This window comes from Terrapene carolina, unplaced genomic scaffold, assembly GCF_002925995.2.
Source record: "Terrapene carolina triunguis isolate 2854851 unplaced genomic scaffold, T_m_triunguis-2.0 Scaffold93, whole genome shotgun sequence".
In the NCBI taxonomy this organism is placed as follows: Eukaryota; Metazoa; Chordata; order Testudines; family Emydidae; genus Terrapene; species Terrapene triunguis.
The window spans coordinates 25,638,312-25,663,511 of NW_020664444.1; the positions used below are offsets into that span (position 1 = coordinate 25,638,312).

The 25,200-nt window shown below is 44.2% G+C and overlaps 1 protein-coding gene across 2 annotated transcripts in view; it reads right to left on the reverse strand.

The window, feature by feature from the left end:
- The window catches only part of ABAT (4-aminobutyrate aminotransferase), a 158,301-nt gene extending 141,127 nt beyond the window's left edge, over positions 1-17,174 (reverse strand). For both annotated transcript variants that reach the window (XM_026650738.2, XM_026650737.2), the window contains exon 1: positions 17,087-17,174. The gene's annotated coding sequence lies outside the window, so the exon portion shown is untranslated. The remainder of the gene's footprint in view (positions 1-17,086) is intronic.
- Between the last annotated feature and the right edge of the window lie 8,026 nt (positions 17,175-25,200).

Sequence of the window (25,200 nt, forward strand, 5' to 3'; positions counted from 1 at the left end):
CTTAGAGACAACACGTGAGGAGGAAAGGCTTTCTGCAAGAGGAAGGAGGATAGTGTGATAGCCTAGAGATACTGCAAGAGACTGTCTGCTAGCTTTAGTATTTTTTGAGTAAACATTAGGAAAGTCTATATTTATTTGCTGACATTCCCATGAGAAAAAGACACCTGCCATATGTTTGACATTTGTTGTGTTGCAAGTGGAATCCACCTTTAAAGCTCTCATCTCAATCCACATTTCTTGACCATGACTTTTAAAGGGAAAGATCTGAATAACTGCAGAATTTCCTTGCTGAATGAGAGGATTTTGGTAGCGAGAACTACAACATAAAAAAAAGTTTCCAGTCCTTTTTACAAGTCACTTGACATAGTCAAACTTCATTCTGCTAAAGATTCATGGTTCCAATGACAATTCTTTCATCATATTCATTTCAATTTATTCTAAGAGAAAACCTCCCAAGCTGTGTTTTTACAATAAGCTCTAGAGAGCAGGCTCAGTCCACCCCTAAATTGGAGGGGTGCCTTACAAGGAGAACTAATTTCTATAGTTAGGAGAATAGAAATCTCAGAATAAGCTATGTTCTGCTGTGGAATGCGATACAAAAGAACAAATATTACAGGTAGACATTTTTTATTTGGAGGCTAGATAAAAGAGGAGGTAGTATAGAGGAGAAAAAAGTCTGGGGAGAACTGAGTATAGGAACTTAAGACCCCAGAAAAAGGAGAGATATATAGTGGAAAAAAGGAAGCCAACATTCTGAAGTCTCTCTTATACTCCAAGAGCCTTCCTTCACCTCACACTGCTGACAGACTCTCCCTATAAGAGCTGTAACACCCAGATTATGTAGATTCCTGAATTAGGCCCCAATTTAACCTCAGACACATACAGTACTTAAATGCTTTGCTGAATAGAGATGGACTGCTAAATCGGAGGCCTTCATGAATTCCGAAGTCAAGCCTCTTTTACTCTGGTGTTAGATGAAAATTAGACATTTTCTGCACTACGCAGTGCGGTAGCCATGTTGGTCCCAGGATATTAGAGACACAAGGTGGGTAGGTAATATCTTTTATAAGAGCTCTGTGTAAGCTCAAAAGTTTCTCTCTCTCACCAACGGAAGTTGGTTCAATAGAAGATATCACCTCATTCACCTTGTCTCTTTAGTTTTCTGCACTGTCAGACAAGCCTGTCCCAATTACTTGATTATCATTTTAGAAAGGCACTGATGAACATCGGTAATGTGGCAATCTTTCTAGACATTGAGCTAAATTCACTGTCAGTGTAATTCAATGTGGCTTCAGAGAAGTTACACAGGGATGAATCTGGCCTATTTGGACAGTGGAAGAAATAAGCCATTAGGTTTGGCATTTTAGTTGTTACAGACTGCAAACTGGAACTTTTATTTTTCATTGACAGTATGCTGAAACAAACAGCCCCAGTGCAATAGGTCAGAAGAGCACTTTCCTTAAGGATGTTTCCTTTAGTTGTTCTTGGATTGTATTTTAACTTCTCTTGTGCTCAGCTATGCAGTGGGAGCATTGTTGTAGACTGCTCAAAAAAGGTGACAGTCCAAAGTTTATCCTCTCACCTATAAAACATACATTATAAGTGAGACTCGAGTGTAGGGTTTAACAATAAAGTAATTTTACTGGACATTGCCAAGTCAATATCCTTTGATGATCTACTGAAGCCTTGAACAAGAAATACTGCAGCCTGCACCTCCTCCCTTGCTGCTTCTAGTTAATGGCAGAAAGTTAATCAGAAGCTGAAGTTTTATGACATACTTTGGGAACACCATTGCAAGCCTGCAACGCCAGCTTACTAACTGGAATGTAGAAATCCATTATATCAGAGCCATTTGTGGATTTTGACCACATTTAATAAATCAGTTACTTTATCTCCCCTCCCCCAACAGTATAATAAAACTTAACCTTAGGAGCTGTTCCAAGTCATTTAACAGACAGTTCAGGAACATTTGCACTGCAGATTTCCTGCATTCACACCAATGGCCATACAGAGGAGTGAAAATCATAATTCTTAAGAAACTGCACTCTACACAACCACTACATTCAGATAATCAGGACACAGTCTATGACCTTACTCAGAAGCTTCTTGAGTTTGCTTAAAATATTGCCTGTATGTCATCTGAACTTGGTTCATTCCTCAGCACAGAGAGGACAAGTATTGAAGCAAACCTTGTGAAAAACTGATGCTAGAAACTAATGCAGGGTTGCTTGGTTATTTTGTTCCTTTTACACGTGTTATTTCAGGACCTTTGGCTAGACAGGATTACATGAATATGGAAATCAAGACACAGAAAAACACAGGGAGATATTATTTCTCTTAAATACACAAGGACCTTTCTTGGAATGTAAAGACTGGCCCATACACTAAAAAGCTGGGTGTGTAGAAAATGTGTTATCTATCCTACCCCAGAAAGCCCTTCCTTTTATCTTTACTCCTCACTTCACTGAGTCCTCATTATTTGCTCTTCTTCTGTACAAATTCCCAATTCTCTTCCTACTGGGTGTGTAGAGTTTCTCTCTCCCCCCTTATCTTCCTCCTTCGATATCCATCCCAGCCTGGCCTCTAAAGGTTTGGAAAATTGCATATGCACGAGTTCCTTCTTACCTATTACTTCTGGCCCATTGTGCATCTGCCTGCTTCTATGATATCAAAAAAACAATATGCTCACTGAACAAAGGTGTCAGCAAAAGCATGCATGTGTTTGTAATGCATGGGCGAAAGAGGGGAGGGGAATAACAAAAAAGCCCAAACAAACATTCTCCCTTCTCTTTGCTCGGACTGTGCTGAGGCTGCCCATCAGCTGGAATTCCTACCATACACACACTTCCCAAGACTTCTCAATGACCCTGCTGTGTCTCACACATAGTCAAGCATGGACTCTCAGGTTCTCTCTCTGCTTTCCCACAGCAGAGCCAAGCAATCTGCTACTTTCTTGGATCAGTCAAGAAACCGACTAAGAACTGAATAGGGCCACAGGAGCTAGGATTACCTGGCCAGCATTTGACTGTCCTGAGCCTTTTTTTTTTTTTAATGGATTTGCTAGTTGCCAGAAAAATAATATACTCTTCTGAGGTTTTTTTACCTGGATCTAAAAATTTGCATTATTATCACAATACACTGGGATATCTAATGTTAAAAGTTTCTGTGTCCAGCTGAAGATGCTGCAGTTTTCCAACTTCTGCAGTTTAAGTGATAACAGATCAAAACTGTTGAAAATACAGCAGCTCTTTGCCCACCAACACGCAAGCACACCACACATGTGTGAGAGAGGGTTTGAGTCATGTGAGAAGGAGGAGATATGCAAGGCATATTAAACAATGGAAGATCAGGGCAATGGTGCAAGTGCTCCTACTACACCCCTGAAAAAAAGTTAGCATCAGAAACTGCTCATTCAATGACAACTGGCTAAATGAAACAGACTGCAAGGACTGGCTAGCAAAATGTGCTAATAAAATAAACCCCTGTTTGTTATCAATGATGTTATCAATCTTATCTGTATGGGTTCTCTATCTAGATATTATAAGCAGCTGTTGAGGTGGGGTTGCGAAGTTGCCTTGTGGCTGAGGTTGCAGGGGGGTGGAGGGGATGCTTTTTTTTTTTTTTTTTTGCTGCTCATTTCAAAGGTGATCACTCTAACAAGAGCACCTCCCAGCTTGGATATGAGTGCCCTGATCTCACTGTTTAGAGAGATGCCACACAGGGACCCAGCACTGGTGCAGCTTGGCCCCAAGCTCCGTTTCAGAGGAAGGGAATAATTTCAGTGAAAGGAAAATCTCTGTAGATGGTGTATGGGGCAGAGCCTACACAAAAGCTAGATCCTCCCTGGAATGGCCACTCCAAAATTCAACTCATGACAAGCACCTCTTCCCCCTTCTTACCCACATCAAACACAGAGTAACAAGTAACATTCTTATAATGTGAAGAGGTAAGAGACACAAATAAAGCAGTGATTTGGTCCCTCTAATAATCAGTACTGGACATCTCTTGAATAGCATTTTCCCTCATTTCAGATATTTTATGATGCTGTTAGACATACCAGTCCTGGCTGCATTCCAGAAGGACTCAAGAATGGCAAGCTAAGATTGAGAAGTAGGAGAGCTGCACATCCAGATGGAGGTACACTAGCAAAATGTTGCAGATGTTTACACTATACCTGTTTACACCAGCACTGTTTGTCTTTCATTTGAAACCCCGACATATTTAATCACAAGCTGATTTTAAAAAATAATTATAATTATAAAAATATGAACACCCCCCAACACTCAGGATGTTTATAATCAGTTTCACCTCTGTCTGGAGACCGAGTCCCACAATGCCACTGTGGACAGGCCTCCGGACAGCAATTCCAGGCCCCAATGCAGAAAAGTTAATGGCCCCCATAGAAAGGGATGGCTGAGGTTTACGACACAACTTTTTATCCTATGTACTTTGATAGCACATTAGAGCCCACTATACGTAAGTTGTGGCGTTGCAAGATCGAGTTAATTTTTTTCCAGTTACAGCACCAGTATTATATTTAGGCTCACAGTTTGTTTAAGATGTAGAATTTGTTGTTCTGAAATATATATTCAAATTAAATAAATACATTATGGAATGAAATTAATTACCATATAAAACATTTAAAGAAGCGCAAAGTAAGAAAACACCTGAAGTATCAAGTAGGCTAATTAAACACCTAATCATGATTCGTGTGTGATCTAAAGACAAGGAAAAAAACGATATACTACATGTAACTGAATATGAACAATAAAGTTAAAATACACGATACAATACTTGCACTGCTGGTGTTGTGGGACATCAACACCCAAGCGATGAGGAGACGGCAGGCATGGTGTGCCACATTCACTGGAAGATCTCTGAGGAGGTGGCTGGGGCGAAGGCAGAGGGAAAACCTGCACCTCGTTCCCTGGCTGAGTGGTGAAGGTGGCCCCTCATCCTGTGCTCATGATAGTGGCTCGTCAACCAGTGCTAGTGGCAGTGAAGGGAGGGCTAGCCCCGGCTGCCTCTTGGCAAACTTAGGGCGGCTCAATTGGGTGGCTGAACTTGCTGGCTTGTGTTTGCAGCCCTGGCGGAGAAAAACTGGTAGCACAGAGGGAGCTTGTTCCTCTTTAAAAAGTCTCCCTGTCCTCAGCCCCGCAGCCAGAGAGCCAGCATGGCAGGCACAGCGGCTCCTGAGCAGTCAGAGGAGGCAGCAAGCTCCGTGGTTTCCAGGCTTGTGTTGCTGATGCTCTGCCAGACCAGTAGGGTGCAGAAGCGCTCTGGCAAACTGTTATTGTCACAATGAGGGATGGTGCTCTGTCCAGAGCAGCAGGAGGAGGAGACCAGATTTCTTTATCTTAACTTTTATTAAAAAAAATATACTTATCTATCCCATCCGCTGCCGGGCCCCTGGGCAAATGACCCCTTTGCCCCCCCTTCCGTTGGCGGGCCTGACTGCAGGTACTGAGGGCCAGATTCTGATCTCAGTTACAGAAGTGTAAGTCCATAGTTACTTCTCCTATTTACTGAGATCAGAATCTCACCCTTTGGGTTGAAATGGAGACATTGTACCTGCATGTGTGGCCATTTAAAAATTAGGGTACTGGTTACAATTAACGAACAAGAACAGTTGCTCACTTCCTGTGGCTGCAGACAGACATGCAAAAAGAATAGTTATTCTGGCTTTAAGAATGGGAAGAAAAAAAATAGTACAAAAGGTTTGTCACCTACAATTATTCCACCAAAAAGAAAGCATCTGGGAATGTTATTAACTGTATAATTCAAGGCTCTTCCCAGCCTAATAAAGCCCACATTCAAGGCATCACCACAGTTTGAATAAAACCGCTACTGCTACTTACCATTACCTCAAGTTCACGGAACCCTGTCTCTAATCACTTTTACAACAGAAACAGGATCTATTAGAATTCTTTGAGGGGGTCAACAAGGGGGATCCAGTGGATATAGTTCAGTGGATTTGATTTAAATCAAATTGATTAAAATCATGATTTAAATCACTAGTCAGGAAGACTCGGTTTAATCGTGGATTTCTACATAAAAGTGCATTTCTTGTTCGTTGTTTTAATCTTAATACATATTCTTCACAACTCAGAGATAGATGTAGGTTTTATTTTTAGAAGGTACACACTATACATTTTTAAAGTGATTTATTTTGAAAACTTTTCAGATTAGTTTTACTGCTATATCAAAAAATGAATAATTGTTTGGTTATTTCATTTACCAAGGGTACTTGAAGCAGATATTTATGAAGTCATTGGGAGGTGAACTATCTCCAGTTCAACAGGTTAATCATTAATATTTGGAGGATTTGCTTGCCATGCTGTATTAGGAGGAGAACATCACCAGACAGACATTTAAACTGTTTTATTTAACTAAAACAACAACGTTATGTATTCTGGATTTTTTTCTTCAACAGCAAACATAATATTTTAACAAAACAAGCATATGAATTTTTGAGTTTAGTTAAACATTCAAGTCTTTTAAAATCAGGTTTGTTTTTGTTAAAATTGTTTTTTTACTAAAATAGTTAAATGAAATATTAAAAAAAAAAAAAAAACATTTAATACTATATCTGCCAAATCAACAGGAGAAATATTGGCTTCTGCAGCTAACTCAGTCCTCTTCACCTTCATTTTCCTGTTCGATCATAATCTGGAAAAGAAAAACAAGCTTTCCTGCTTTTTCAGGTCCCAAACGATTTCTTAATTTGGAATGAATTAGTCCAAAGGAAGAAAATATTCTTTCTACACCGTCAGAAGAAGCTACTGCTGTTAAAGATTATCACTTCAACAGTCTCTGAATCCAAGTGCTTAAGTGACTTCCACCAGTTCATTGGTCTCTTTTATGGCCTGCTGCCATTATAGGTTTTCTCTTCTAGTGAGATAATGGTATGGTAGATCTCAAATCAATGAAGGCTACACTCAAAGACCTCAAGACTTCTGGAATATGCTGCTCAAACAGTTTCACTTTTGTTTCTACTGCCTGTCACTCCCTTCTCACATTTATCTTCGGACTTCTTCTCCTTGTCCAGATCTATTCCGCCCCAACAATCTTCTATTCATTGAACTTTTTGAAACTTTGCACTTTTAGAGAGAGGTAAGGGATTGAGTCTGTGTACACAAATTTGCAGAGGGACAATAGGGTTGAGATCTGTTATTTCTCACCTCTATATTATTTATTTAAAAATATTTTTGCTGCTAACAAGCATGTTACCTCTGGAGACACAAATCCACAGTTTGAGAACTGCAAAACTAAGCATCTCTGATGGTATCTTCTAGACTGAGCACTGAGTCCCATTAGGTAGATAGAAAGATTAACCTAAATAATCTATACAGAAGCACCTGGAACCCCATAAAATTGGGTCCCTAATCTATGAACTATTGGAACTCATTTACAAAACTTTTCTTAAACATTAAATGAATAGATTGTCTCATACTATAGAATTAGAATAGTATAATTGAGCTATAATGTATCTTAATTAAAACTATCTTTAGATAGGTTTTTTCCTCAAAAACATTTTATCAAAAAAATCCGATTTAAATAAAAACATCCAATTTTTTTTAATTTTTAAAAAAAATCATTGATTTTTATCCACCCTGATATAGTGTACTTAGATTTTCAGAAAGCCTTTGACAAGGTCCCACACCAAAGGCTCTTAAGCAAAGTAAGATGTCATGGGATAAGAGGGAAGGTATGCCCACATCTTGAATACTGCATGCAGATGTGGTCGCCACATCTCAAAGACATATTGGAATTGGAAAAGGTTCAGAAAGGGGCAACATCTGAGGAGAGATTAAAAAAGACTGGAACGTTTTATCTTGGAAAAGAGATGACTAAGGGGGGATATGAAAGCGGTCTATAAAATCATGACTGGTGTGGAGAAAGTAAATAAGGAAGCGTTATTTACTCCTTCTCATATCACAAGAACTAGGGGTCACCAAATGAAATTAATAGGCAGCAGATTTGAAACAAACATAAGGAAGTATTTTTTCACACAATGCACAGCCAACCTGTGGAACTCCCAAGACTATAACAGGGTTCAAAAGAGAACTAGATAAGTTCATGGAGGATAGGTTCATCAATGGCTATTAGCCAGGATGGACAGGGATGGTGTCCCTTGCTTCTGTTTGCCAGATGCTGGGAATAGGCGACAGGGGATGGATCACTTAATGATTACCTGTTCTGTTCATTCCCTCTAGGGCACCTGGCATTGGCCACGGTCGGAAGACAGGATACTGGGCTAGATGGACCTTTGGTCTGATCCATTATGACCATTCTTATATTATTTAATTGCACTTGCTTTTTAAAATTGCCAAGATAGAAGTGTCACTTTGAAGCAGTTACCCAAATATTGACTGTCCCTTGTAAATCCACTCTCCAAGTCATTGTATATACCAAGGCACTCTCACCTCTCTCATGCAGTAACCTGGGAAAACAAGTTATTCAAGCAGGAATCTTGGGTTTTCACCCACCCCTTCATTCTGGACTAATTCCTTCTCTGTGTCCCCAAACACACACTCACATTTGGTGATTCTGTTTCCCTTTCCCAGCAGCTGCATTGCAGAAATAACTGTGAAGTGAGAGACAAGATTTTGCTTTGCGCTGGCCAGGATGAGAGAATATTGAGAAGAGCCGACAGCCTCATCCCTTGATGTAATGTAGCCTCATATTCCCTCTCTGTAGATTCTTGGGGCAGGTCTACACTACGGGGCTATATGTGAATAACGTAGCTAGAGTCGACGTACCTTAGGTCGACTTACTGTGGTATCTATACTGTGCTGGGTCGACGGGAGAAACTCCCCTTATGCTTCTTATGCTTACTTTATGCTTCTCGTTCTGGTGGAGTACCGGAGTTGACGGGAGAGCAATTGGCGGTCAATTTAGCAGACCCGCTAAATCGCCCCCTGGTGAATCGATCACCACAGCGTGGATCCATGGTAAAAGAAGACAAGCCCTTGGTGTCAACTCACTCAATGACACTTTAAGTCTGAACCAATGGAATTAGAAAGAATTTGGAGATCACACCCAAAATCTGGGTCCTTCCTCATGGCACAGGAAAATGAGGCAGTGCTTGGCTTGGTTCATCACCAATAGGTATTTTACTGATGAATCTGTCCTGCCATGCTAGAGCAGTTTGTTTTGATTTCTAAATAGCTTTTTAAACTATCAGTATTATCCTCTTCTAACCCCAAACAAGGTGTAGCGGGTTGGCTACCCTGCTCCTGCTGGGAAGGGCTTAAAACAGCCCTGGCAAAGGGCTACAGCTCTAAAAGCTAGGCTGATTGGGGAAGCAGCCACAGCTGGGCCACGCTCCAATCAGGCCACAGCTGGCCTGTATAAAAAGGCTGGGAGCCAGAAGCCAAACAGTCTCTCTCTGCACTCAAAGAGAGAAGGGCCTGGTGGCAGGGAGCTAAGACAGAGTACCTGGGTAGAGCAGGGCTGGGGAAAGGCTGAGGAGCTCCAGCCTGGATAGCCCCAGGCTGCGGCCTAGTAGGAGGCCAAGGGGTACTGGGGGTTGCAGAGGGCAGCCCATGGGTAGGCCAAGGCAGCAAGTCCAAACCCAACCTTGCCTGTGATGAGTGGCCTATACTGCAGTCTGCCCCAGGGAGTGGGGGCTAGTTGGTGACTGGCAGTGGCCTTATTCTGAGGTGAGGTAGGGATAGTGGGTGGGGGTTCCCTGGGGCAGGGAGACCCTAGTACTGAGTGGTGTACTGCCAGGGGGGCAGCACCCCAGATACAAGAGCACCGGGGTCCGGGAGGGACACGGGGGCCAGAGGACAGGCGGACCACTGGCCTGCAGAGGGTGCTCCAGGATGCTGGAAGAGCTAATTCCCAGAAATCACCAGCAGGAGGCGCTGCAGGGGTGAGTCCGCTCCTCTACACAAGGCAACCATCCTTTTAAACACTATCAGACCTATCCACTGAGCTATTCAGAATTTATTTCCCCCACTACACTTCCTGGTGTCACAATTTTAATTCATGCACATCAAAAGGCTCATTAAAATAGCACCATGTAATAGAATTTGTCATCTGGGCCAGGGGTAGAAATACAGGTTACAAGGATTAATGGATTTGCCAACCCACATTTTAGGCTTTAAATGTAAAGGGGCGCTGCCAGATTAATTTAAAAAATAATTGCCCATGCTACAAACAATATCTTTGTTCACTCTGTTGTCAGGTCTTTGGTGTTGGGGCTGTGTCTCACTATATATTTGTACAGTGCCCAGCACAATAGGGTCCAGATTTAGCTCAACTTGGGTCTCTAGGTGCTATCCTAATAATTTATATTACTAATAAACTACACAAGAGATTGCAGGTTAGGAATGAGGTGCATCTGCAATGCTATGCTACCAGGAAGCTTATACAATACGCTTCCACAGTCCTTCGCTTTGGTAGCAGTAAATATTTATTCTATAGCAATACCCAAAGGCCCCAGTCGAATTGGGGCCCCATCGTGTTGGGTGCTGTAAAGAAGGACACTGTTTTTTCACTTTCCTGAACATTACGGATTCCTACCTTTTGTATTCCCCTTAGTGATTTGTTGCAACACACTGAAACAGTTCACCCTTTCTGCATGCCTTAATGCACTGAGCATGAGCTCAGATTTTAGTGGGCATGATGTTTAAAGGGGAAAGGGTACTGCCAAATCTTGTTGAACACAGTCTGTTGTCTGGGATCCCAGATTACAGGAAAAGGAATTAGCAAGAGTCCAGGCAGTGCCAAGGCACCAATTTCCAAAAGCAGCTTTTCTTTGTTGGTATGAAGATTACAGATGGAAGTCAAGCTGACACCTGAAAATTGATTCAAATACCACCGACAAAGTGCAAAAATGGAGCACTGTGAAAATACTTCCATTGCTTTATTTCCCTTCCCAGGTCCCCACTTACTGTTCTTTCTAGGTGACAACCACTAACTGATCAAGCTACAGTAGAAAAAACAAGGTTGCAAAAAATAGTCCCATTTAATTATTAATAAAGAGGATATTCTAATTTGAAGGGAGTTTTGAAGAAATTCTGCATCCACATTTAGTGTATTGAGTAAAAAAGAACTTGTGCTAGACAGAAGCATGAATCTCATAGAAATCTTCACATTATTTGATAATACTCCTCTACTTTCGATCCCCCCAACCCATATGCACATTATCACACATATACATACACCACCTTAGGTCATGTGCTTTGGAAGTACTGGACAACCTAGATATCGGAACTGGCTTTCGTGAAGCTGCACTTCCTACGATAGATGAAGGCCGCAGGTGAAAGCTCTGGCAGGACAGATTCTCTCCCTTCTATGTCCATATCTCCCAGTTTTCTCTCTGCTCTTTTCCAACCTTGTTTTCCATATCACCGGGTCTTTCAGTCTACAGAGCCTATCCCTGCAAAGGTCCAGCACATGCTCTTCCAACCTCTCCTGGTCCCTGTAGAGAGAATGTCTATCTGCAGTATCTCCTATCCCATATAGTCACATGCCAGATCTACATTAGCCTTTTAGCTGGAAAAGTCTCTCACATTTGCAAACACTGCTTCAGCTCTTCTATGGGTGGCAACGAACGGAGAAGCAGACAGGATTTAAGGTGGCCACCAACACACAGCCTGTTCAAAGCAGATTTATGAGACAGTGATAAAAATACTGTTGCATTGTCTACATTAGCACTCCCACCGGCGGAGCTGGACCAGTGTTAGGAACAGGGAAATTTTTCAAAAGAAGGAATAGTGTTGCCAAGACTAGAGATGGGAGGATTTATCAAAAGAGTTTCAAGGCTTTGAGAGGTATGTGTGGGAAAGATCTGCCCACATGACTCTGGAAGGACACTACACTGCAGATAATCTGGAGGACTTCAGGAAACAGAGTTTTGTTCTGGCCCCATGAATAGCGTAGGAGGAGGAGAGATGACAGAAGGGAAATGAAGGGAAAGTGCAAGTAAAATGTACTAGAAATTTCTGAATTCTCTCTGTATCAGACACATTTACAATCAGAACAAACCAAGCTATAACAAGCCGCATTGTCAATGGATCAATGGGAAGGTTTTAACCAGAAGACGCGATCCAATTTTCTCAGTTGATGCTCAAAATTTCACAGAGGAGAATGCAGCCTAAACTATAATGATCAAAGGATGTGCAGTTTTTTCCATTCTCACTGTCTCCTGCCTATGCTGTTATTTTATTTGTAAATGTTTCAGTGCTGTGTGTTTTTCAATATCTCCCTTGTGCAGACTGTCCCAGCAGCAGACTTTGGGTCTGCTAAACTGGGCAATAGTGCAATTGTCATGCATGTTACAAAGGGGGCAGGGTTTAATTATGCTCCAAGAATAAATCTTAGCAGATGCCAAGTGAGTATTGCTCAAAAGTGATTACTCAGCCTCTTCACTATTATCCAATCAATTTCCCTCCCCAGATTTGAATCATGGAAATATTCCAAGATGAGTATTATACATATGCCAAATTTCAAAGTTCAGCCATTTCGAGTAATCTGTGTAAAAAAGCGTGGCAATTTTTTTTTACACTAGGGGGGAAAAAAGACTCTTCATCCTCACAGTTCAAAAGAGCTAAACATATTTTCCACTTAAACTTGCAAAAAGAAATTGACTTTTTGGCTGAGAACCGACATGGAAAATTTTTTTTTTTTAAAGATACAAGTAAGCAAAAACACAGATAACAGGGTTATAAACAAATGTCTTGCAACAGTAATTATAGCTATACAGCTAATATAGTAATTTTTCCATGTCTATTGCCCATACAAGGGACACACCACTGCTCTTCCTCACTGTATATATGAGAATAAACATAGCCAACTTTGACTCATGGATTAGGAAAGCTTGAAAAGGTCAGGATTTATTTATGTTTTTGGGTAAATTAACTATATGTGCTTTTTCAATGGAGACAGAAAGCTTTAATCAGTATATCTCACCAATACATGAAATCTTGAGCTTTCTTGCCTTTAAACTGCCCAGAATCTTGCCTCAGAAAAGGAAATGAGCTGCAGTTCCATGGACTTACACATTTTAGACCCAGAGGCAAAACCACAAACTTTATGCAGTACAATACAGCCACTCATGTGAACAAATGCTTCCTTTTTGTATTAATACTCAGACATATATTTGTGATGGGTCCTTTGAAAGGTCTGTGCAAGACAATCTAAAGACAGGCGAGCTATTTGGGTTTGAGGAAAATTCTGTATCAGTAACCGAAACATTGTGAGTTCATATACCTGATCATCTATTTTCTCTTTGTGCAGTAACAAACAACTTTGCAGCAAGCCCAGTAAGCACAGCACTTTATTTAGCAAACTGGAGCATGTCTTTTCTAAAAGCCAGTCTAGTTACTAGGAGCAAGATGTGCATCCTTGATACTACAGGTGAAACGCTTTCAGCAGTGTCCCCAATTTACATTCACTAAGGCAGCTAGTGAAAAATTTCCTGATCTGACGTAGTAGAAGAATGAACAGATTCAACAGCCTGAGCTGGAACAGCAGCTGCACAGGAACATTTTCACTGCAGTACCTGTCACTATGGCAGCTACCAAGTACTATGGAGAGAGAGACTAAAATCCGCACACAATAGGGACAAAGAGATTTACCACTGCATGTCCATGTGTCATAGTTCAAGGAACCATGTGATCATTTATTCTAAGGTGCTGCAATATGTAATTTCATGGAACAGGATGAGAAACTAACACTGCAATAACCTGTATTTCTTTGTTCTCTTGGTCACAGGTAGCAAATTTATACAAATGTTTACTAAAATCTTAAAACAACATTTTTAAAAAATTCAATGGAGTAAGTTTGCTCACCATCTAAGCGCACAAGGTACTCTGTCTGCATTTGTTCGTGGATTTCAAGAGGTAGACAAATGGCTGCGGTCATTTCTTGGCTCAAACTAAGCACAGGTCTTTTCTCACAAAGCTAACAAATGCAATGGTTTTAGCACAGAATGTGCCTAAGGTCATGCCTTCTAAGATCCATTTGCACCAGCAAGCACATCACCACAGGGCACTACCCCAATGTACTATACAGCAACAGGCACACAAATGATTAACCACCTTCCAGGTGTTCTGTTTGCTTTGCTAGGTTTCTAAGAAGTACCTGCCTCCCTTAAGGATGGGTGACTGAGGGAAACCTGAGGAGCAGGATCCTACTTTTCCAAAGGGGATGGGATCAGGAACTAGCACTGAGGCATCATACAGACTCCAGCGCCCATAAATCAGAAAAGAGGTTAAAAGCTACAAAGAAAGAATTTATGACAATATTTTGACTTTGAGCCATTTTGCAGTCCTTAGGAAAACGCAGAACTCTTATTTTAGCACAAATACCATATGCCCAACAAAAAAATTGTTTTTACCTTTTTCCTACCCCGTGGGTATCGTTTCAGGCAATGGGACTATGTTCTGGGTGCACTATTACGATCTGATAAAATACATTACAAAACACATGCACTCTGGGATAGATGATTTGAAACCTGAATCACTGAAAGAGTTAGTTATCACTTGCTGATACCGGTAGCAGTTCCAGCATCTAACACACGCTCCTCAGTGTACAAAACAGTCCATGAAGAAAGGCAATTTAAAAGTAAATCAGAGACTGGAACAAGAATATTTTGGCATTTTGTCTATGAAAGGAAGTAGCTGTTCTATAAGTTTCTTATTTATCCTTTCACAAATGATAGGCCCGCCATATTAACTATCTATGTGGTGGATTAATGGCCCTTTAATCTACATACTCTACAGACAATACCACACGGCACTCAAAGTATCATTCTCTCTCCAGGGACACAGCAGGCATAGTCTCTTACATATGACTAATAGCTGCCCTCACTGGTCTTTCTCCTGTCAGATGAAGATAAATGCCCAGCTCTTCCACTACCAACTGTGCCCATTTGGAAAAAGAGCACAGAGGAATGTTTGGTTCAGACTCACTTGGTGTTTTGAAGGCTCCTGATCACTGGTGCAAAGATCTTTTCTTTTGGGGAATAACACATACCATTCAATGAGCCTCCTTGAAGGAAACCATGGTACTGACAAATTGGCAATTGCAAAGTACTTAGTTCCTTTAGTTTAGAACAAGGGTGGGCAAACTACAGCCTGGGGGCCACATCCAGCCCTTCAGAGGTTTTAATACAGTTCTCAAACTCCCACCGGGGAGTGGGGTCGAGGGCTTGCCCTGCTCCGTGCAGCTCCAGGAAGCAGCGGCATTTCTGCCCTTCGGCTCCTACATGTAGGGGCAGCCAGGGGGCTCCGCACTCTACCCCTGCCCCAAGCGCTGCCCTCGCAGCTCCTATTGGCCAGGAACCGCAGCCAATGGGAGCTGCAGGGGCAGCACCTGTAGACAGGGCAGCGTGCAGAGCTGCCTGGCTGCGCCTCTGCGTAGGAGCCAGAGGGGGGACATGCCGCTGCTTCCAGGAGCTGCTTGAGGTAAGCACCGCCCAGAGCCTGCACCCCTGACCCACTCCTGTGCCCCAACTCCCTGACCTAGACCTAATCTTCCTCCGGCCCTCTGAAGCCCTCGGTCCCAGCCCAAAGCACCCGCACCCTCCTGCACCCCCAACCCCTCATCCCTAACCCCACCCCAGAGCCCACCCGCAGGTCTCACCCCCCACACACCTTCCCCAGCCCGGCGCTCCTTCCCGCACCCTGAACTCCTCATTTCCGGCCCCACCCCAGAGCTCGCACCCCCAGCCAGAGCCCTCACCCCCTCCTACACCCCAACCACCAATTTTGTGAGCATTCATGGTATACAATTTCCATACCCAGCTGTGGCCCTCGGTCCTAAAAGTTTGCCCACCCCTGTTTTAGGATATAATGACTTTTACAGTTAACTTCAATACTATATATAAATGTGATCAGTCAATTTGTTTGCTTCCAACAAATTTCTGTGCAACATTTCTATTTGGTTAAGAGAGGTGAGGGATTCTGAAGTTTGATTTTAAACTGAAAAAAGAAAGGAGAGGGGATTTCAGGAGATGAAATCTGCCTGCCTTGGGAAGCATGGGACTGGAAGTCAAAACCCCTCAGTTTTAAATCTAATCTTGCCACTGACTGTGTCACCTTGGACTAGTCATTTTGAGTATGTCTACACTGCAGAGTGTGCTGTATCTTGGCTCAGGCACATGGAGATGCATATTAGCCAATCCCACATCAGCACAACCACATGCCCTGTACTTGTATAGCCACATACCCACGATTCACATTGGCACTGCAACTACAGATGTTTGGTGCTAGGATTTATGGGGCATATCCCAGGGTTCCTAGCACCTCACCAACTGGATCTGCTCTAGGAATTGGTTTGCGGTGTATTGTGGGAGACCTTGTCTGTCCTTGCTGGACCCTTGTGCAGAAGTGGTTTTGCTCCTGGATCTATTCCTGGGACTCTGCCCCCCACTCCACTTTGGTCTCCTCCAGTACCGGAGAAAAGTAGGCCTCTATGTAACCAGTCTTCCTCAAGAAGAAACAGATGGGTCTTTGCTTCATACATGTTTGCTGCGGAGCATGGGCCCTTGGCAAGAATTGGCAAAGCTCACCAGGCATGTAACTGTGCCACAGCTGCCATTGGTGCCCACAAGAGAACAGCCGGGGCATCAACGCCACACCGCTACTCCCTCCCCTGAAGCACACACACTGGGTAAGGGGCCATCATGTAAGAAGGGGAGGGGGCACAGACCACTGCCAGCACCTGCAGCAGCTCCCGGGGTGCCCAGCAGCCTCACCACCTGCTGGGTGAGCAGAAGGTGCCAGCAACCGCCATCCCCCAGAGTTAAAGTAAAGGCTGTGAGGAGGGCAGGGGGAGAGGCAGGGGGAGCCTAGCAGCCCCCCCGGGGAGGAAAAGTAGGGGCTGTGAGGAGGGCAGGTGGCGGGGGGCTCCCAGAAGCGGCTCGCGGGGGGAGGGGCAGGCTCCCCACAGGAGTGGGACGGGGCAGGGCTGAGGGGCGCCGGGCCAGCAGCCTCCCCCTGCCCCGCACGGCCGGGAGGTTTGGGGACGCCTGGCTGCCCCGATGGGGACGGGGTGCTTGCAGCCAGCCTCCCCCAGGGCCTGGACCTCCCGCCCCGGCTGTGACTAGCGAGCCCCCCCCCGCACTCACCGCTCGCTGGCTGGCTGTCTCTCCCCGGGTTCGACTCCAGGCTGAGCGGACAGAGCCGCAGGGCCCCCCGCCGCTCGCGCTCTCGCCCTCGCCGCGGCCCGGCTCTGCTCGCCACAGCCAATCCGCGCCACTGGCCCGGCCAATCAGAGACCACGGCCCGAGCACCCTCCCCCCGAGGGGCGGGGCTGCCTGGCCGGAGAGGAGGAGGACAGCGCAGTGCGGGCAGGGGTGAGGGATGAGCCCGGCTGGGGTGAGGAGCGATCAGATGGAGTTGTAGGGATCACACAGGGTCAGGGCTAAGCCACACCCACCCTGAGCATCGCCTGTGGTCTAGTGCCTCTCAGGAGCCTGCTAGGTGCTGAGCACACCCAGCTCCCCGTGAAGCCCGGGGGGGCTGGTGGCACTCAACACCGCATCGCGGACCCTTAGGCAGTGGCACAGCTCAGTTAATTAGCAGAAGAGAAGCTGGCTTGTTTTGCTGCCTATACCAAGTCTCAGGAATTGATAGGGGGGGAGGCAGGAACTTGGCAGCCTCTCTAGGTGCTGGTGCAATTCCTTGGCTGGAGCTGAAATGACATAATCACAGTAACCTACTGCCCGTGCTCATCACTCCAGGCAGGATCAAACTTGTCCCCAGGCAGGATTATTCATGCCACATCACACTCCAGATTGGTAGGGATAGGTGAACAGAATCAGCTCAAATATGAACTGAGCTGAACCCTGGTGGTATCTTCACCACAAACCCCAGGAATCTCTTCTCTGAAGCAAACCTAATCTTAAACCTATGTTCTTAAATCATGTGTTTTTCAGGGTAACAGGGGCGGCGCCAGGCACCAGCGCAGCAAGCGCATGCCTGGGGCGGCAAACCGGGGGGGGAGGGGCTGCCGGTCGCTGTGGGGGTGGCGGTTAGGGAGCCTTCGGTGGCATGCCTGCGGGAGGTCCGTCGGTCCCACGGCTTCGGCGGTAATTCGGCAGTGGGGACGCCGAAGGCGCAGGACCGGAGGACCTCCCGCAGGCATGCCACCAAATCCACGTGACCAGTGGACCGCCCACAGGCATGCCGCCAAAAGCCGCCTGACTGCCGTGCTTGGGGCAGCAAAAAACATAGAACCACCCCTGCAGGGTAATCAGTAGCAGGCCTCACATGCACCTCTTGATTATATATGCCAAGTGCACCCTGCCCAGAATAGTGTGTTTATTTCTGGTCACCTTCTTTCAGAGACAAATAATCAAAATGACTAGATACACAAAAAGCCCTACAAGGTAGAAACTGAAAAGATTTGGACTGTTTAGAGTGGACACATAATAGGTGCTGCATAAAATAGGTAAATGAGGTGCCCCCTTTACCCTTTTTCATCATAATACAACAACAAAAAAGGAAGGGACATTCAATGAAAATGAAAGGAACTAAATTTACAACTAATACAAGCAAAGGGGTTAAATGTTTTTTGTTTGTTTTACATAATCCATAATTATCCTATGGAACTCATCCTTGTATGATCTCATGGCGACCAAGAGTTTAACTGGATTAATACAAATATTAGATCTTTCTCTAAATAATGAGACCATGCCCAGTTATAAGATAACATTATATTTATTTCTACAACAGCTATACACCCATATGTTTCAGAGCATAAACCAATCACTATCTGATAGGGTTAGAAAGAAACTTCCCCGAGGGCAGTTTTTTTCATAATTGTCCCCTAAGGAGTCCTACAACTTCCTTCTTCATCTGAAGCCTCTGCCACATCAGAGAAAGGATACTGGACTAGATGGATTACTAGTCTGAAGCAATATGGAAACTCCTTGGTTCTCATGCATAAAAGTTAATGGTACGACCCATGAAGATCACAAATATCTCTGAACACAGAGGGGTCTGAGCAACTTGGTCACCTCTCAATCCCCTACTTGTTTCTGTGTGTGTGTGAACTTTAAAACCATTTTATATAGCAGTCTTTGGGTTTCCACTGTTGTGAAGGAAAGGCAAAAGCCTCCACCAAGGTTTTGCAGTTCATATCTATACTTTTACATCCTTGCACACCATTGTATTAGACTTTAGGACTAACGTCTGTTCCCCATATTAGCTAAATTTGATTATAAATCTAGATGGAGAAACTGGAGAAAGAGGTTTCTGCAACTGAGGGACTGTGTTTAGGCTGCCCCTTTGAGCTCTGTAGATTCTTTTAGGCCCAGATCTTACAAAGTCTTCAGCATAGGTGTTACCTTTTATACATAGGCGGCGGGTATAATAGACCAGGATTTAGCCTTCCCTGGCTCTGCCACCAACCCACAGTCAGACACCTGGGCTGCAGTGGCCCCACCCCTTCCCTGAGGCCCCTACTGGCTGCTGCTGCCTGCCATGTCTCCTCCACTCCACACCCCGCCGGGAGGTCCCCGCTGCTCACTGCATCCCCCCTCCTCAGGAACGAGGGGAGTGAGGAGGGATGCGGAGAGCCAGCGGCGGGTAGGGGGGAGCGAGGAGGCTCGGCTGGGTGCTGGCCCGGCCAGGGGGGGCTTTTGGGGGCAGGAGGGTCCGGCAGCTCAGCCTGGCACTGGGGCCGGCCTGGTGCTGGGGGGGCGGAGGCTTGGCCCAGTACTGATGGGGGGGCCTGGCGACTCAGCTGCGGGGGTGGGGGCTGGCAGCTGGGGCTGGCCCAGCGCTCGGGGGGGCCAACTCCGCCCAGCGCTGGCAGGGGAGCAAGGCAACTCGGCTGGGGAGCCCTTAGGGGTGGGGGCTCAGCCTGGCGCTTGAGGATGGGGGGGGACGGTAGGTCGGTGGGGCTGGCGGCTTGGCCTGGTGTGACTGAGGCAAGTGGACTGGGGCTCCTCTGGTAGAGGGTGGGCCTCCCTCAGGGCTTCTGTTACGGGTGGGGATTTGGGGCTCCAGTGTGCGGGGATGGGTGGGGTTTTGGGCGTAAGGGGCATGGCTGGCAAGCTAGCCTCCCCAAAGCGGGCGTGCACCCGCTGCCCATGCTTGTATATCAAAGATGTATAGCCTTGCACTGAGGTTGAGACAGAAGTGGGAGGCAGACCTGCTGCAAGTCTCTGGATAAGAATAAAAGGGGTAAAAAAACCAAGGGTCAGATCATGATAGGTATCTAATATAGATCACCTCCCAGGAAGAAGAAGTGGATGAGGCTTTTTTTTAAAAACTAAAGAAATTGTCCAAAACATAGGACTTGGTGGTGATGGGGGACTTCAACTATTGGGAAAATAATGGAGCAGGGCACAGATTATCCAACAAGTTCTTGGAATACAGTGGAGACAACTTTTTATTACAGAAGGTGGAGAAAGTGACTAGGGGAGAGGCTATTCTGGATTTGATTCTGACAAAAAGAGGAACTAGTTGAGAATCTGAAGGTGGAAGGCAGCTAGGGTGAAAGTGATCATGAAATGATCAAGTTAATGATTCTAAGGAATTGTAGGAGGGAAAACAGCAGAATAAAGACAATGGACTTCAAGAATGCAGAGTTTAGCAAACAGAGAATTGGTAGGTAAGATCCCATGGGAAGCAAGTCTAAGGGGAAAAAAAAGAGTTCACGAGAGTTGGCATTTAAAAAAAAATACAATACATTATTAAGGGCACAAGAGCAAACTAGACTAATGAAAAGATAGGACATATGGTAAGAGGCCACACCCTGGCTTAACCAGGAGTTCTTCCATGAATCATACAAAAAGTGGAAACTAACTTTTTTTTTTTTTTAATGGCCCATTTATTTGCAATAGTGACACGCGCCATTACTGGGTCCCTGGGAAGGTGGATGGTGGGGACCTTGGTTTGGCCTTTTTTTTTTTTTCCCCGCAATGGGCGGCTATTGCTGGGTTTTTGCATGTTTTGGAGCTAGAGGGTTAACAACTTAGTTTTAATGAGGTGGTGATAGTGTTGAGTTTTATTTAAATTTTTATTTCTACTTTGTTTACAGGTGCTAATTTTGGCCCAATTTGCTTTTTTTGGGCAGACTGTGAGAAGTGCTTTTTACAGCCTGTTTTTAATTTTATTTATTGTGTTTTGGTTGTGGCCTGGGTTTTTTATGGGCCACTGGGCTGCCTGATAAAGGCGATTTAATGTTTTCCTAGGCAGGACTTTTTTTAGAAGTTGGTTTAAGTCTGCCCAGGTAGGGTTGTATTAGTGCATGACAGTTTTAATTTTTTTTTTTGAATTTAACAGGATTTTTTTTATTTTTGGAAAAAATTTTAATTAAATTATACAATTTTGTGGGAGACCAAGGTGCATGCACAAACACCAAGGTTTTCTGACCCGAAGCGCCAATGCCCGGGAATTGGCGCAAGGGGAACATTTCCTCAGTACGGGCAGACACTGTCTGAGGGGTACATGTAAGGGCTTTTGATACTTAAGGTGCTTAATATTTTTTGCCCTTGGGACCTGTGGGGGCTGGGCAACAGCTTTCTGCCCAGTTTTGTCTGGGCGAGGTGCTCCAGCAGCTACTTGCATAGGCTGTGCTGGAGCAGCAAACTGCCTGCGTTTTAGAAACAGGTTTATAAGATTGTTAGGAGGTGCAGAGGGAATACTTTAAAGGGGCTTTGCCTTCTGAAGGGGTCTAGATGGGTAGAGGGATATTTGCTGGCCAGCAGGGTTACAGGAAAGAGTTAATTTTTTTTTTTTTTTTAGTTGGGTTTTAAGCTTTTTTGGGGAGTCCTTGGGACTCCTTACTTGAGATTTATGGCGCCGTTTTACTGTTTTTTTACACCAATAAAAGTATACATTAAACTGACCTTGTCCGACTTTGTTGGCAAGAAGTGCGCCTTTGAGGTGCACAATTTTGTTAAGGTCGAAGCTTCCTTTTAAGGAAAATTGTAATTTTGGATTATTTTTGGTATACCAATTTTATTTTTTTAGAAACTTGCAAGTAAAAGGACTACAATTTAGGTACATGTACACTGCTGGTGTACCTTTTGGCGGGACGGTGATTCCTTTTGACTCACCAGCCCCCATATTATATAAATAGTTTATACACAAACAGACAGAGACAGACAAACACAAAACAGACCAGAGACGGTGATACCACACCGCCCTCTGGCGAGACGGTGATTCCACACCGCCCTCCTTTTTTACAGCTTTCCCGGCGAGTTGAGGATTATTTTAGATCCTCCGGCCCCCAGTATCCTGACTTTCCTGACGGGGTGGCGCTTCCGTTGAGCCCATCACCCCAGGATCCGACACTTTTACACAGGTTTTTTACACAGGAAAGGCTTGTTTAGGTGCATCCATGACTGCCTACACCCCCGTTTAGCAAAGAGCGTTGGCTAGTTTTAAAGAGAACAGCACTGTTTACTCTGTTGCTTTTGGTGGGGTGTTTGGACCAGTCAGTGGCTCTTTAGACCGCCTTTTACCAGCAGAGGAGGGGGAACCAGAGGGAAAGAGGGTGAGGAAACCAGACCGTACACAGACAGTAGAGGGCAGGGTTACACCGGTCACAGGGCTTGCATTCGAGACACCTGTGGTCATGAGCACCGAGACGGCAGAGGACTTGGAGCATTTTCCTGTGACCCTTACTCACACTGGTCTATTGACCTTCACTTTCACACTGGGACACAGAAACAGAGGTTTATTCACGACCTACCTAGCTACACCCAGTGGCTCTTCCCGGGGAACCAGAACCAGAGACAGAAGGGCGTCAGGCGTGTCTGGCAGTAAAAGGTTCAGATTCAGCGTGCAACTTACCCCACCCTGAGCCTACAGGCAAATTCTCCACCAGAAACCCACGATAGAGATTTCCAAAGGTCTTTTACCTTTTAGATGGGCCCTGGGTCTGGTGGGAGATTGCCCGCAGTCCTCTGGTCTGGGAGAGTCTTCTGTGGATCCCGGACCAGCCCCCAAATTGTTGTGGAAAATTGACCACATGATTGATTTTGATCAGACAGCCTGAGGCTCCTTTATTGATTAATTAAACATGCATGCATGAGGGAGTCAGCCAAGGCAGCCAAACCCCCCCGATGGATAAAATACGAGAGCTTATATAGAATAAAACCACAAAATTACATATACTTTTTTAAAATTTTACATTTATATAAGGGATGAAGCAAAGAAAGCTTTTTTCTGTTTTTCGTTGTTGTGCCTTTGCGGTTTGCTCTGCCACCTGGCAGCGATTAATTATAGACTGTTACAAACAGTTAGTTTTGCTTTTGTAGTTTTTGTTTACGCTTTTTTTTTTTTTTTACCGCCCCCCCCCTTTTTTTTTTCTTTAGGCCACACATACAGTTTACCTGACCATACATACTGTTTACTTAACCAAAGTTTAGCCAAAGTTTAGGCCTTAGGCCATTTTCCTCCACAGTTATAAGTTATCAGATGACAAATATAGAGAACACCAGTGTAAATGAGATAGGCTCGGAAGCTAAAATAGGAAAAGAACAAGTTAAAAATTACTTAGGCTGTGTCTACACTAGAGAGTTTACAGCGGCACAACTGTACTAATGCAGCTGCGCTGCTGTAAGAACTCCCGTGTAGCCGCTCTATGCTGACAGGAAAGGGCTTGCCCGTCGACATAATTAAACCACCCCCAATGAGCAGCAGTAGCTACATCGATGGGAGAGTGTCTCCTACTGACATAGCACTGTCAACACTGGTGCTTCTGTCAGTGTAATTTATGTCACTCAAGGGTGTGTTTTTTTCACATCCCAAGAAACATAATTTATATCAACAAGTTAGATGTCTGCAAATGTGGCAGAGCATGATAAAATACATCCTAGAATACTTAAGGAACTGGCTGAAGAGATCTCTGAGCCATAAGCAATTATCTTTGCGAACTCATGGAGGACGGAAGAGATCCCAGAGGACTGGAAAAGGACAAATATAGTACCTATCTACAAAAAGGGGAATAAGGACAAATTATAGACCACTCAGCTTAACTGCAGTACCTGGAAAGATAATGGGGCAAATAATCAAACAATCCATTGTAAGCACCTAGAAAAAATAAGTTAATAAGTGAGAGTCAACATAGATTTGTCAAGAACTAATCACATCAGACCAATCTTATTCTTCTTTGATAGGGTAACAAGCCTTGTGGATGGGGGAGAAGCAGTAGATGTGATATATCTCAACTTTAGTGAGACTTTTGATACTGTCTTACATGACCTTCTCTCAAACAAACTAGACAAATACAGCCTAGACAAACCTACTATAAGATGGGTGCATAACTGGCTAGAAAATAGTACTCTAAGAGTAGCTATCAATGGTTCACAGTTGAACTGAAAGGGCATATCGAGTGGGGACCCACAAGGATCTGTCCTAGGTCCGTTTCTATTCAATATCTTCATAAATGATTTACATAACAGCATAGAGAATACACTTTTAAAGTTTGTGGATGATACCAAGCTGGGAGAGGTAGCAAGCACTTTGGAGGACAGAATTAGAATTCAAAATGATCTTGACAAACTGGAGAAATGGTCTGAAATAAATAGGATGACATTCAATAAGCATAAATCCAAAAGTAATACACTTAGGAAAGAATAATCAATTGCACAAATGCAAAATGGGAAATGACTGCCTAGGAAGGAGTATGGCAGAAAAGGATTTGGGTTATCATGAATCACAAACTAAAGATGAGTTGAGAACATAAAACTGTTGCAGAAAAGTGAACACAATTCCGAGATATATTAGCAGGAGTGTTGTAAGCAAGAAACAAGAAGTAATTCTTTTACTCAGCACTGATAAGTCCTCAACTGGAGTATTGTGTCCATTTCTGGGCTCCACACTTCAGGAAAGAGGGGGACAAATTGAAGAAAGTCCTGAGGAGAGCAACAAAATGATTAAAGGTCTAGAAAACATGACCCTAAAAAAATGGGTTTGTTTAGTATGGAGATGAGAAGACTGAGGGAAGACATGATAATAGTCTTAAAATACATAAAAGGTTGTTATAAAGAGAAAGGTGATAAATTGTTCTGAACCACTGAGAACAGGACAAGAAGTAATGGGCTTAAATTACAGCAAGAGTGATTTAGGTTAGACATTAGGAAAAACTTCCTAACCATAAGTGTAGTTAAGCACTGCAAAAAATTACCTAGAGAGGTGGTGGAATGTCTGTCATTGGAGGTTTTTAAGAACAGGTTAGAAAAACACCTGTCAGGAATGGTCTAGATAATACTTAGTCCTG